The sequence below is a fragment of the Leucopleurus acutus genome (assembly GCF_964270905.1).
Source record: "Leucopleurus acutus genome assembly, chromosome: 1".
NCBI lineage: Eukaryota > Metazoa > Chordata > Mammalia > Artiodactyla > Delphinidae > Leucopleurus > Leucopleurus acutus.
The window spans coordinates 148,623,826-148,635,637 of record NC_139142.1 but is presented as its reverse complement, the minus strand read 5'-3'; the positions used below and the strand labels follow the sequence as shown (position 1 = coordinate 148,635,637).

Genomic DNA, 11,812 nt, shown 5'->3' with positions numbered 1-11,812 from the left:
AGACATTTTATTAAACCTGTTACCAAATCTGGTGAAAAATCCTTAATTAAAGAGAGGAAAATTCCTGAAATGACCCATTAAGTCCTTACAAATTGTGAAAAAAGAACATAATTTTGGAATTTCGATGAAACTGCATTTAAAAAGTATACAAATGGCTTTCCTATATCAATATGAAAATAAGCTAGGTGTACAACCCCCATCATTACATTAAGAAAACTATGAAATGTTTGGGAATGAACTTAAAAAAACTAAACTAGCAGTATCCCAACATAACAATTTGATAAAAAAATAGAAAGACATACCTTGCTGTTTGATAGGAAGACTCAATTTTAAAGAGATCTATTCTCTCCTAATTAATCTATTAAATTTGTTGCAAATGAAATAAAAACTGCATTATTTTTTCCAACTTGCAAAGTAATTTTAAGCGTCAATTGAGAGAAAAAAATGCAAGTACAGACAGGGAATATTCTGAAAGAGAAAAGAAATGAGATAGAACTCAATGGAATAGATAAGACTCAACAGTAATTTTAAAGTATCAATAGAAGGTAAGGCAAACCAATAAATAGAAATGCAGTCAATTATATGTCAGAATTTCTATATGATTATGGTAGAATTAAAAATAAGTGGTAACTACTTAGGTTAAGGTGAGTAATTTGAATATGTAATGCTTTAAAACTACAGTAATGATTAATGGAAAGAGAAATAACATGACAAAATATTTGATGCAAAAAAGAAAATACAGACCAAGAAATGATACTAATACAAACGTGTTTTTTTAAGAAAAACACAAAACTCAAAAGGCATAAAGTACATGATTATATTTTAATACACAACCAAAATACAAAACACCATAGTAAATTGATAGCAATAAAATATGGTACTTCATTTGCACTGCATGACAAATGGTTAACATCCTTAATAAAAAATGAGTTCTTAGAAACCAGTAACAAAGACATTGATATATCAATGGAATGGAAAAAAAAAAACAGAAGAAAATGAAATAACACAAATGACTAGTAAGGATTAAGCATATATGAAGATGACAGAGCTGAACAGTAACAGAAGAAAAGCAATTTCTTTGTAATACCATATTACCAAAGATTAAAAATGTAACATTTGTACAGTTTTAGGAAATATACCCACATAAACACTGGGGAACAAGATTGATGAGGTCCTGTCTGTATAGTAGGGAAAACTAGTTTGGACTCAAAACTATAAATTTTGGATACCCTTAGTCCTAGCAGTTCCAATTCACTGGAATTATTTCAACAAATTAGTTGGATAAATTTACAATTATATATAAATCATGTTTACTGTGTAGAAAATCTGTAGCTAGTATATAGACCACCTAAAAAATAACTTGCATATTAATTTATCAATACACCCAAAAGGATGTGCACAAAATTTCATTAATAGTAGATAACACAGACAGAGGTGGCAGAATTAGAAGAGGAAAAAAGGCATTTAAGAAGTAAAATATTATACTTCACAAATTTCCATGTCCTTTGAAATCTTGAAAAAGATGATTTTTTATGAGTCAATTTTCAATTTCCCTGTGATAAATGAAAATTTTAAAAATGTGCACCTAATACTTATGGGAGCACTGTAATGAAGCCTTGAAATTATACCATCCTGAGCTTCTCTGTGTAATAATGCCTCCATCATTCAAGCTCCTGAGATTTAGTCCAATGGCAACAATGAAAACAGTCAACATGCCTGGTTACAGTTCTCTCCAATATCACCCTTTAGGTCACTTTGAAACTTCAGCCTTCTCAGCCTGTTTTTGTGATCTACAGGAAGTGTCCATTGCAACACATCAATGAGGAATCTCTATACATTATGAAGACTGTCTTTGGTTTTACTGAAGATGGTGGCAGAAGCAATGGCATCAGTTTTTCCTATTCAGTCATCACCTGAGAGGACACATTGGGGAAAAAAATGGGAACAGTTTAGTAGCATACTTCATGATGCAACAGCTATTCTATTATGAATAACAGGTGGATCAAAATTCATTTTGGAATTTTCTAACAATGAGAAAGCCGGATATTGGGAGTTCTTCTTACATCTTGCTAAATGGACTGATCCTTCAAACTTTCTCTTCATGTTGTCTGTATTTCTTTTTTACTATGTATGGTTTCTTCTATCTCCAGATCACTCATTCATGGTATCATGCAATCTACATACATTTCTGTACAAGAAATATAACAATGCTTAAATACTGCAATGAAAATAACCAAGGAGCTTAGTCCATTTGACAAGAAAAACAGTAACTATATTAAAGATATAGAGACTAAAACGGAACTTAGGAAAAGATTTGGCTCCTGACCCATTCATTATTCCAGGGTCCATCAAAATTCCTGAGTAGGTACCTCCCAAAAAACCATTAATCTTCTATTTAGCTATGATTTATCCTGAGGAAAAAAATAAACATTTTCTGATTAAAACTTCCACTTTCAAGGTTATCCCATGGACAGGAGGTAGGCAATGAGGGTCTCTGAGAAAGAATGTCCAAGGAATTTGTCAGCATTCACTCTTCACAGCACATCCCATGAATTATTAACCTTCCTGTGGGGTATAGTAAAAAATGAAGGGAAAAACTCCTGGTGTGTTAAGAGCACGGATTCAGTATGTGTTATAACGTTATTGATTTCATCAACAATTGTCCCCACTCATTCTTTTTTTAACAGTTCCATAGCTTTTGTAGTTCTAAGATTGTACCTTTCGGTATCAACATATTGCACCTGGGCCTTTTCCCTTTTGCATTCCCCAAACTGACTTAATCCAAAAACCATGAACTTTTAACTTCTTATCTTTTGCCTAATTTACTCCCCAAATCACAAAACAATTCAGTAAGACTTTATTTTATGCCAGGCAATGAATAAGACGTTTGTTGCAAATTATCTGCAAGGGATTCTGAGTGTGAGAGAAGTGAAATTCTGAAAATCAAGGACCACCCCCCAAAAAGAAAACAAAACAAAAACTACTGAAGCACCACATTTGTAGCTCTTACCTACTGTGCCTTCTTTCATCTGGTTTTACAAGCTGTCTTGGTCTGCAGTCACCTTGGCACTATCCCACCATGCTATGGAACTTTGGTTGGCCATATGGCACCATTAGCCAACAGAATATGGCATAAAAGATGCTACATGACTTCTGAAACTAGTTCAGAAAGGCCACGCCACTTTCACAAGGCTCTCTTCTTACATTTATTTTTATGATTCATATGGGAACCTGGCTGTGCGAAGGTACTCTAGTTTAAAGCCTCAGATAAGCCCAACCTTCCAAGTCATCTAAAACCAGTGCCAGACGTGAGTGAAAAAGTATCCAAAGACTCCAGTGGTCTGAATCACTCTCAATTATTCGACTGGGCCTTCCCAATTGATCCCACAGACATTCTAGCACTGTCAGAAATTTTCACTCACAGTATTCATGGAAATAACACAATAATGTATTATCCATAACTAAGTTTTAGGATAATTTGTTACTCATACATTACCCTGAACAATATCCACTAGCTGCCACCAAAAATCCCATCAAGCTTAAGAAAAGCAGAATAATCAATTCCTGTCTAACCAAAGTGCCCCTCCCTGAATCAAATGAGCACTCAAAGTGTCCTTACACAATCATTATCGCCAAGGGGTTCTCCTAGGCCCAGGGATGGATGGGAGTGATGAACACTTGAAAAGAGGAATACTGCAACAGGTCTCATGGTACCAATTATTGAGATTAAAAACAAAGATGGCAAAAGTGTCTTTTCTTGGAACTATCATCTCCCTATAGGGAAAAACAAGAAACATTATAAGGTAAAATACATAGCATTCTGACCAAACACTGAAGTAGCAGGTAAATGGAGGCTCATGTCGAACTTTGTTACAATTTCAGTTAAGGCTTAGTAACAGTTCCTCATTAATCAATCCTATAGCTGATTCAACTCTCCAACTTCAACATGACTTTATTACTACTACTCTTCTATATTAGTATCTTTTTTAGGTTGCCATGAACTTCTCTTTTTCATACCACAAAACTACACATGCAAAAATAGTTGGTCTATTCTCTAATTTATATTAAAATATTGATCATTTCCTTTATAATATTAGTTGCCATCTTTCGTCATAAGTAAATTAATTGAAGGAAGGCTTAAGTACCTACATTATTCATGGATTCCATCTTTATAAAACTGTATTTTAAAATAACTGGTTTATTTATTCTCAGGAATGTTTGTAACTCAAAGGTACTCAAGAACAAAGTCTGCCCCCAGTGTTATTTTCTTGAACCTAGCCAAAATCTCATCCTAATACAGCATTTCTTGATCCAGAACCTTCTTACCTGTGGTTTACAGTTCAGATTTATAAATTAAGGAACTTCACAGGAATAATGTTCCTGATGATGTCAGACATCCTCAGGTTATCTGCATGTTATGTCTTTCTTTCCTCATGTTCACCTGAGAAGCAAGTATACAATATTTGACTTTAGAACTGACAGGAATAGTGAATGGAAATAATTAAACTAGCAAATATGACTGCCCAAAGAGACTTTTTTTGTTTTTACTTTTTCACCTTTTCAGAGTACCTTTAGCACAAACATTGAGACTACTGAAACATTTTTCATGCCAATTCTGAATAATCTAAAAAGCCATAAAGACCTATTTGAAATCCTTCTGAGAGACTCAACTACCGTAAAAGAAAACAATCCGTTCTCCAATTATGCCCATTACTAAGAGTAATTCGAGTTTATCCCAAGAGATTCCTCCCCCTTACAATATGCCACAAATATGGCACTGCCTTATAAAATTACCCTTTGTGTTTGTCAACCCAAATATAATTGTTTTTGTTTCTTGCTGTACGCGGGCCTCTCACTGTTGTGGCCTCTCCCGTTGTGGAGCACAGGCTCCGGACGCACAGGCTCAGCGGCCATGGCTCACGGGCCTAGCCGCTCCGCGGCATGTGGGATCTTCCCGGACCGGGGCATGAACCCGTGTCCCCTGCATCGGCAGGCAGACTCTCAACCACTGCGCCACCAGGGAAGCCCCCAAATATAATTGTTTAGCACCTACCTCAAATGCCATCTTCTCCCTTCTTTCCGTGGATAGTCCAATACTCTGTTTCACTGTGTAAAACTCTTTGCCGCACTAGCACAAGTATCTAAGTCACACGCTCTTCACGATCACTCAAAAACTATTCATAACAGTCACTGGGAATACAAAGTTGGACACAACAGCCCAACACTCCCGAGATGTCAATAGGTAACGATGAAGACAGGCACAAATTGGTTGTATCTTTAAAATTTCCTCTGCTGTTTAAATGTTGCTTCTGAAATACCTTTAAAATTTTAAAGGCAGAAAGTGGCAGCAGTCCCTTCTTTTCTGATCTTTTTACACAGTAATGTTAAAATTTTGCCATGTTTTTCCAGACAATTTTCTATTCAATAATTCACATTTGCATTTTAGATTTTCATGTAGCAATACACAAATATATAAACAATGTTTTAGTATTTAACTTACACATGTATAAAAATTTCAAAAAGAATGCTAAAATAATCACTATTGTAGTAACACTAATGAGTAAGCATTACTTAACTCCATTATCATGTCTGAATAATCCCATTCCCAAGGAACAGTAACCATTAATATTTCAAATAGAAAAACCGGAGGCATATGGACACACCTCAGCACACACACTTAGTTGATATTTGTACAAAAATGACAATTTAAAAAATCAACTTAAAACACCCTTCAATATCAGAATACTTTTTCAGTGTTTGAATAATATCCATATGAATTAGCTATCATTAGAATCGTTATTTTAATGATGTGTATTTCATACATTCAAATTATTTGTTATACTTGATCTATAACATACTTTCTTCTTTATGGATTTGAGTAGGAATATATAAAATTCCGTCAACAGATTATATCATTTCAACAATTTTACACACTCAAATTTCGATTGTCATTGCCAAACTGTTGTTCAAAAAGGTGTACCGATTACACTTTGATAATAATGGATAGGATTCTAAGAAATTTCCATTATTTACATTATAGGCAACTGAGAATACTTTTGACATTGGTTACTGATTATAACATACAAATTAACTGCTCTCCAGAAAATTTTCAAAAGCTCAGAAAAATATTCATAATCATGGAAATTCTGTTCTCATACAGATGTATATATGTAAACATTAAAAAAAATCCACAGTATTTTATATAAAATGCTTAAACATTTTTAAGCATTATATAAAATGCTTAAACATTTTATATAAAAATTAACATTCATTTAGATATAACATGAAGTGGGCTTCTACACGTTTAAGCTTACAATTGAAATACTATTTCCATTAAAAAAAAAGTAAAGCAATACTCTAATAAATGAGAAAGAACACTATATCTATACCCCTAAAACTAATTTTACATATGTACATGTATATACATTTATAATATGCATGCATATACATATATAAATTTGCAAACAGTAGGTTTACATAGCATAGCAAAATAACCATTACTTCAGCAATGTTATATAACTATGAATATACCTGCGGTTTAAAACGACAATTCCCTTCTCATGTCTTCCTTTTTCTTCCTAAAGATGAAAATAAATCCCATGGGCATTTTTCTTTGCTTGTTAAAAGTATACAATCTAATCTTTTCTTATAACATGAGAACCTAAAAATCTGAAGATATGGAGACAATCTGTGTACCCCTATCCCCCAAAACCCACTACATAAACACCAAAATGTTACAAAGCCCTAAAAGGCCAATTGCTAGTTACCTATTACACTGCTAAACCATTTATAGAAGCCACCTCATGATACTTTACAATGAGATATTTACAAATTTGTACTTCGTGAAATTCCATGCATCTAGAAAAACTAATTTTTAAATGATAAATTTACTGTTATTTACAAGGTTGTCTTGAATGTTGTCATGAAGTCCAATTAAACACAAAACTGTATAATTCAAAGAGAATAAAATCTCCTGATTAAAATATGTAATGCTCTATCAGCAACACAACTACAAATAATGACTTGGCTTTTTTAATGTATAAAAATCCAAGCACTAAACAATGATTAAAATGTAAAATTTTCTTTTAGATGAGAATGCAAAAGTTAAAAAATACCCTTTTAACTTTTGCTTTCCCATAACTCAACAGATCCCGAAATATGTATATAGCTCAAGAAATCCACAGTTCCATCAATTTCACTGCTGAGACATAAGAAAACAATGAAACTTTACAGTGAATTATTTACAAAATTATACTTTGTGAGACTCTATACATCTAGAAATTCTAGATGATAAAAATTAAAAACCGGTATCTGCCTATTTACAAAGTTGTCTTGAATATTGTCATGCAACCAAAGGAACACATACAGAACTGTGTATAGTTCCAGGAGGTAGTATAAAATCTGACCAAGTCATTTATTAATTTGAATATTAAGGGGGAAAAAAAGAAAACAAAGTAAAAAACAGAAATACAAGGGAAGGGATGAGTAGTTGGAGCAAAGAGGATTTCTAGGGCCATTAAAATATGATGACAATGAATACATGTCATTATATGCTTGCCTAAACCCACAGAATGTACAACACCACGAGTTAACCATAATATAAACTACTGACATTGGGTGACTTATGATGTGTCAATATGGGCTCATGAATTATAACAAATGTACCACTCTCATGGGGGAATGTGATAATAGGGGTGGATTATACACATGCTGGGTTGATAATGGGGGAGGGATTATGCACGTGTCGGGGCAGGGGACATATGGGAAATCTTTGTGCCTTCCCCTCAATTTTTCTGTGACCTTAAAACTGCCCTTAATAAAGTCTTAATAAAAGATAATAATATAAATGAACTATATCAGGAATCTCGGTACATCCAGAAATATCAAGTGAATTTACATGGTGTAAGTTTTAAATATACATACTTGATACAATGGCAAATTCTTCTTCTATATGAGAACAGGGTAAATGCATAATCTTGTCAACATTTCCTCTTAACAACCAAACTGATATGATAAATTTTGCATAGCTCCAAGAGCCTGTTTGTCAACTTCATTGCCATGTTGATTTTAAAACACAACAGTATCAATACTAACACATTTACAATGAAAGTTTTTACAAAATTATACTTTTTGAGACTCTCAGTACATCCAGAAATACCAGATGTTTAAAACTAAATTATTTCTCTTGTCCCTTATTTACAAAATTGTCTTGGTTACTGCCATGTAACAAATGAACACAGAAACATTTCTATAAAATGTTCTTTAGAAAAGTGAATTTCATCATGAATCTCAGCACATCTGGGAAAATAAGTTATACCTACATGTCCCACAAAGAGGTAAAATTATATGTATGTCAGAAATGTCTATATCTAGAAAGAACATGTGTTTGTAATGTAATTACATACACAGAAGTCTAAATGTCACTCAGCTAAATACCATTTCATTCTACAAGAATAAAAAAGCTTATGTGCTATTAATTTTAGGTAAATATATGTTCAAAACTATGACAGAAATTTCTGCACATCTATTGAATTATACGGTATAAAAAACAAACATCTGATCACATGCACACAATTACCTAATAATTCCCCCCCCTCCCATAAAGACCAAGTATAAACACATAGGGGTCATGTAACACTTCTATTGGTAATAGATATTTTTCACCATTAGTTCAACATTAATATATTAATTGTGTGTATGTGTGTGTATGGAGAGGGAGTTCTAAATACCTAGAAAGTTGTTATAGAAGAGCTTGTCTGTTCAACACACAGCAGTCAAATGCTTCCCTGCTCTGTCCCAACATTTAAAACTCAAAAATTTGATTGGAGCATAAGAAAAACTGTACAAGTTTACGTATTTAAAAATATGAATGACAATGATTTCTACACTTTAAACGAAGAATGTCTAATTACAAAACCTCAAGAACATAAAAACAACCTTCAAAAGTCAAGCCTAATTCATGAAGATGCTCACTCTATCTATGATCAATGATTACAACTTTAACATTTAAGTGAAAAGGTATTTCCAAAATTGACAGAAATTATATATCCAAAATTATTTCATGAAATAACACGTATCTTCAATACAGAAAAGAAAGTAATAATACAATCCGGAGCAACCAAATATATCCCAAATAGACATGGTTTAGCAATTCAATTTACCAAAACAGTGTTTTCACCTTTGTCTATCAGTTTGGTACTCACAAAATATATGCCTACTCAGCAAATCCTAGGCAGATGCTATTTAAAAAAAAAACAACCAACATTTGTTTACCACATATCTAGCAGCCTCACAATATCCTCCAGCAACTAAATAGTTTATAAACTAAAACTTCCTATATCATCTGCCCTCAAGGCCAAATGGTAATTGTTTAGGCCAAAAAATAATTCCATTCTATGACTTTTAATATCACTAGTTTTATAAAAGACATACGTGCATGTATTCATGTGTGTGTATACGTATACATATGTATATGTTAAGAAATCCCTATAAATCGAGGACTAAAAGTTTAAAGCAAAACTATTATACATTCTAACTATTTTATTAACAACCATCTATAAAAACACCCCTTTAGCTGCCAAATTATTCACTAAGATAAGCTGACAGCGAGAATTTTCACTCTATATAGTTAATATTTTACAAAATATGCAAAAATTATAGCTCATATGCCTAAAAACATGCAATAATGGTGTCTATTATATTCACATAATACAAAAACATTCCTTTGGTCAGCCCACTATTTAATGAACTCAGGTGATATACCATCACTAACATCATCCATAAAAATTTACAAATTGCCTATACAACTAGAAATAAGCACTTTAAAACAACAATTCACTATTTTCATTAAAAGTCAAATTCTACTCACAAATGAAAACATTTTTAACCTATGCTATTTTACCACATGTGGAGCTTTCTTTAAGATATACAAAGAGCTGTGTTCTATTTGTACACAAATATATCTGAAAACTATAAATAAAGGCAGTCCAGTGACGTTTTCACCATGATGAATCCTGTCATAAAACAATGATATATTTATATTAAATACTACACAATGTATTTCTCACAACCTAAAAATTGAGTCTAGTGATCCAATGAACACAATGAGAGGCTAAATGGAACATTTTTTTTTGGCAAACAAAAATATTTCTATCTTATTAGGTTGGTATATTTACAATGATGTTTATACATGTAGAAAATTAGAGGTTAAAAAAAGAAAAAGAAAATTAGCGGCTAAACAAGAAAACATTATAACACTGTTTGTAACAAAGCGTTTAACAATTTCTACCAGAAATGAATACTGATAGGCAATTCCACTGGCAAAACGAAAAAAATTCTACCTGTGTTTAATATTAGAATATTCATAAAATATATGTAGATGCCCAACATATCTGAGCATGGAGTAAAGCCCGGATGCTGTTTAAGAACTGTCTCTGTGCATATGCATATAAACACACAACCCTCCAAAACCCCCTAAATTCTCTATCTCCTAAATTCAGCTTTTATTTACCTAATACAAAGCGGTCTAGAAATTCCTCAGTAACCAACGTTATATTCTAGTAACTGAAGTGCCCAAAATGCCACCCACCTCTATGCCTGATAGGATGGTACAGCACAGTAGTCTTTCTATTATATACAAAGCAATAAAAAAACACCCACTGAACCCTAATCATACAAGTGTTCATAGAGGCTCTTCTCCTGTGCAAAAATTCCATCATGATAAGGCAATCTCATACCATACAAATTGTAACATAAAAATCATTTATAGGATAACATCTACAACCAGATAGAGCACCCTTAATAAAATTTCTTAGGTAACAACTGTATACAGAACAATCCCCCTCCCCAAAAAAACCCACCACAATAATCCAATCAAATGATTTCAAACGTACATCATTCAGAGTTATTCTAACAATCCTTATTTCTATAATCATGTATTAAAAATTCTTCTACATATATTAGCAAACTCTTTGTTAGCATTTGCAATACATTAAGAAATATCACAAAGCAATTATATTTGGTTATTTCATACACAGTATTCTCAAAATGCATATAAATAGTAATTAGTGCTTTCTTTTGCTTTTATGATCGATGTATTAAACATTCCCATGTCCTCTTTTCTGCCATCCATAAATAATACAGAATTGTGTATAGCTTACAAAATGTCCTCAGAATCCCTTTCTTAAGTCTTTTCCAGAAGACAATTTTACCAAAAATGTTTTTAGAAACTTCCTTAGGAAACAAGCTGTATTATTACAACATTCATCTTAAAAAGTATCTAAAAATAATAGATTTGTTTATAAATGTAGGCCTCTGTACTTGAGTATTAGATTCCAAAAGATTAAGCAAAGAAAGAATAAAATACAATAAACTATTACATGTTGAATTTCATTCTCTTCATCTCCTAACATTCAATGAACAGTTCACACATATTCATCATTCACTGAGTATTTTAATTTCAATACCATTACCCAAACACAATTTTTCTAAGTATTTAAATAAATTCATAAGGAACATATATCCAGTTAATTAGTTAATGGGATTAGATTTCAAGTTGTTTTAAAATGCCGTGGGGGAAAATAAGGTTTATCACGTATGCATACAAATGCCACATATATAGGGGCTTTTTACTGGTAACTTTCGAAGGCAAGTTGATATTCCATGGCAAGGAAAATATTCCACCCCACCAATCCAAAGACTGCCAATGAAATGCAAATATACAAGAGCCAAGATGAAGTACAGGCCAGTATAAATTTCTATTTTGTCTGTAATTTTAGAGCTGGTGAAGCTTCCAGCTAAACTCAAGATCTGT

At 32.6% G+C, this 11,812-nt stretch overlaps 1 long non-coding RNA gene across 2 annotated transcripts; it reads right to left on the bottom strand.

Annotated features, from left to right (window-relative positions):
* Positions 1-737: 737 nt before the first annotated feature.
* Positions 738-6,216, bottom strand: LOC309963749. 2 transcript variants are annotated; one of them, XR_014326312.1, is made up of 4 exons: positions 5,054-6,216; positions 4,327-4,441; positions 3,620-3,774; positions 738-1,913 (listed from the first exon to the last, which is right to left on the bottom strand). It is a non-coding gene; the product is annotated as an uncharacterized lncRNA (long non-coding RNA). The 2 variants fall into 2 exon arrangements; XR_014326311.1 differs by having other exon boundaries at positions 4,327-6,216.
* Positions 6,217-11,812: the final 5,596 nt, after the last annotated feature.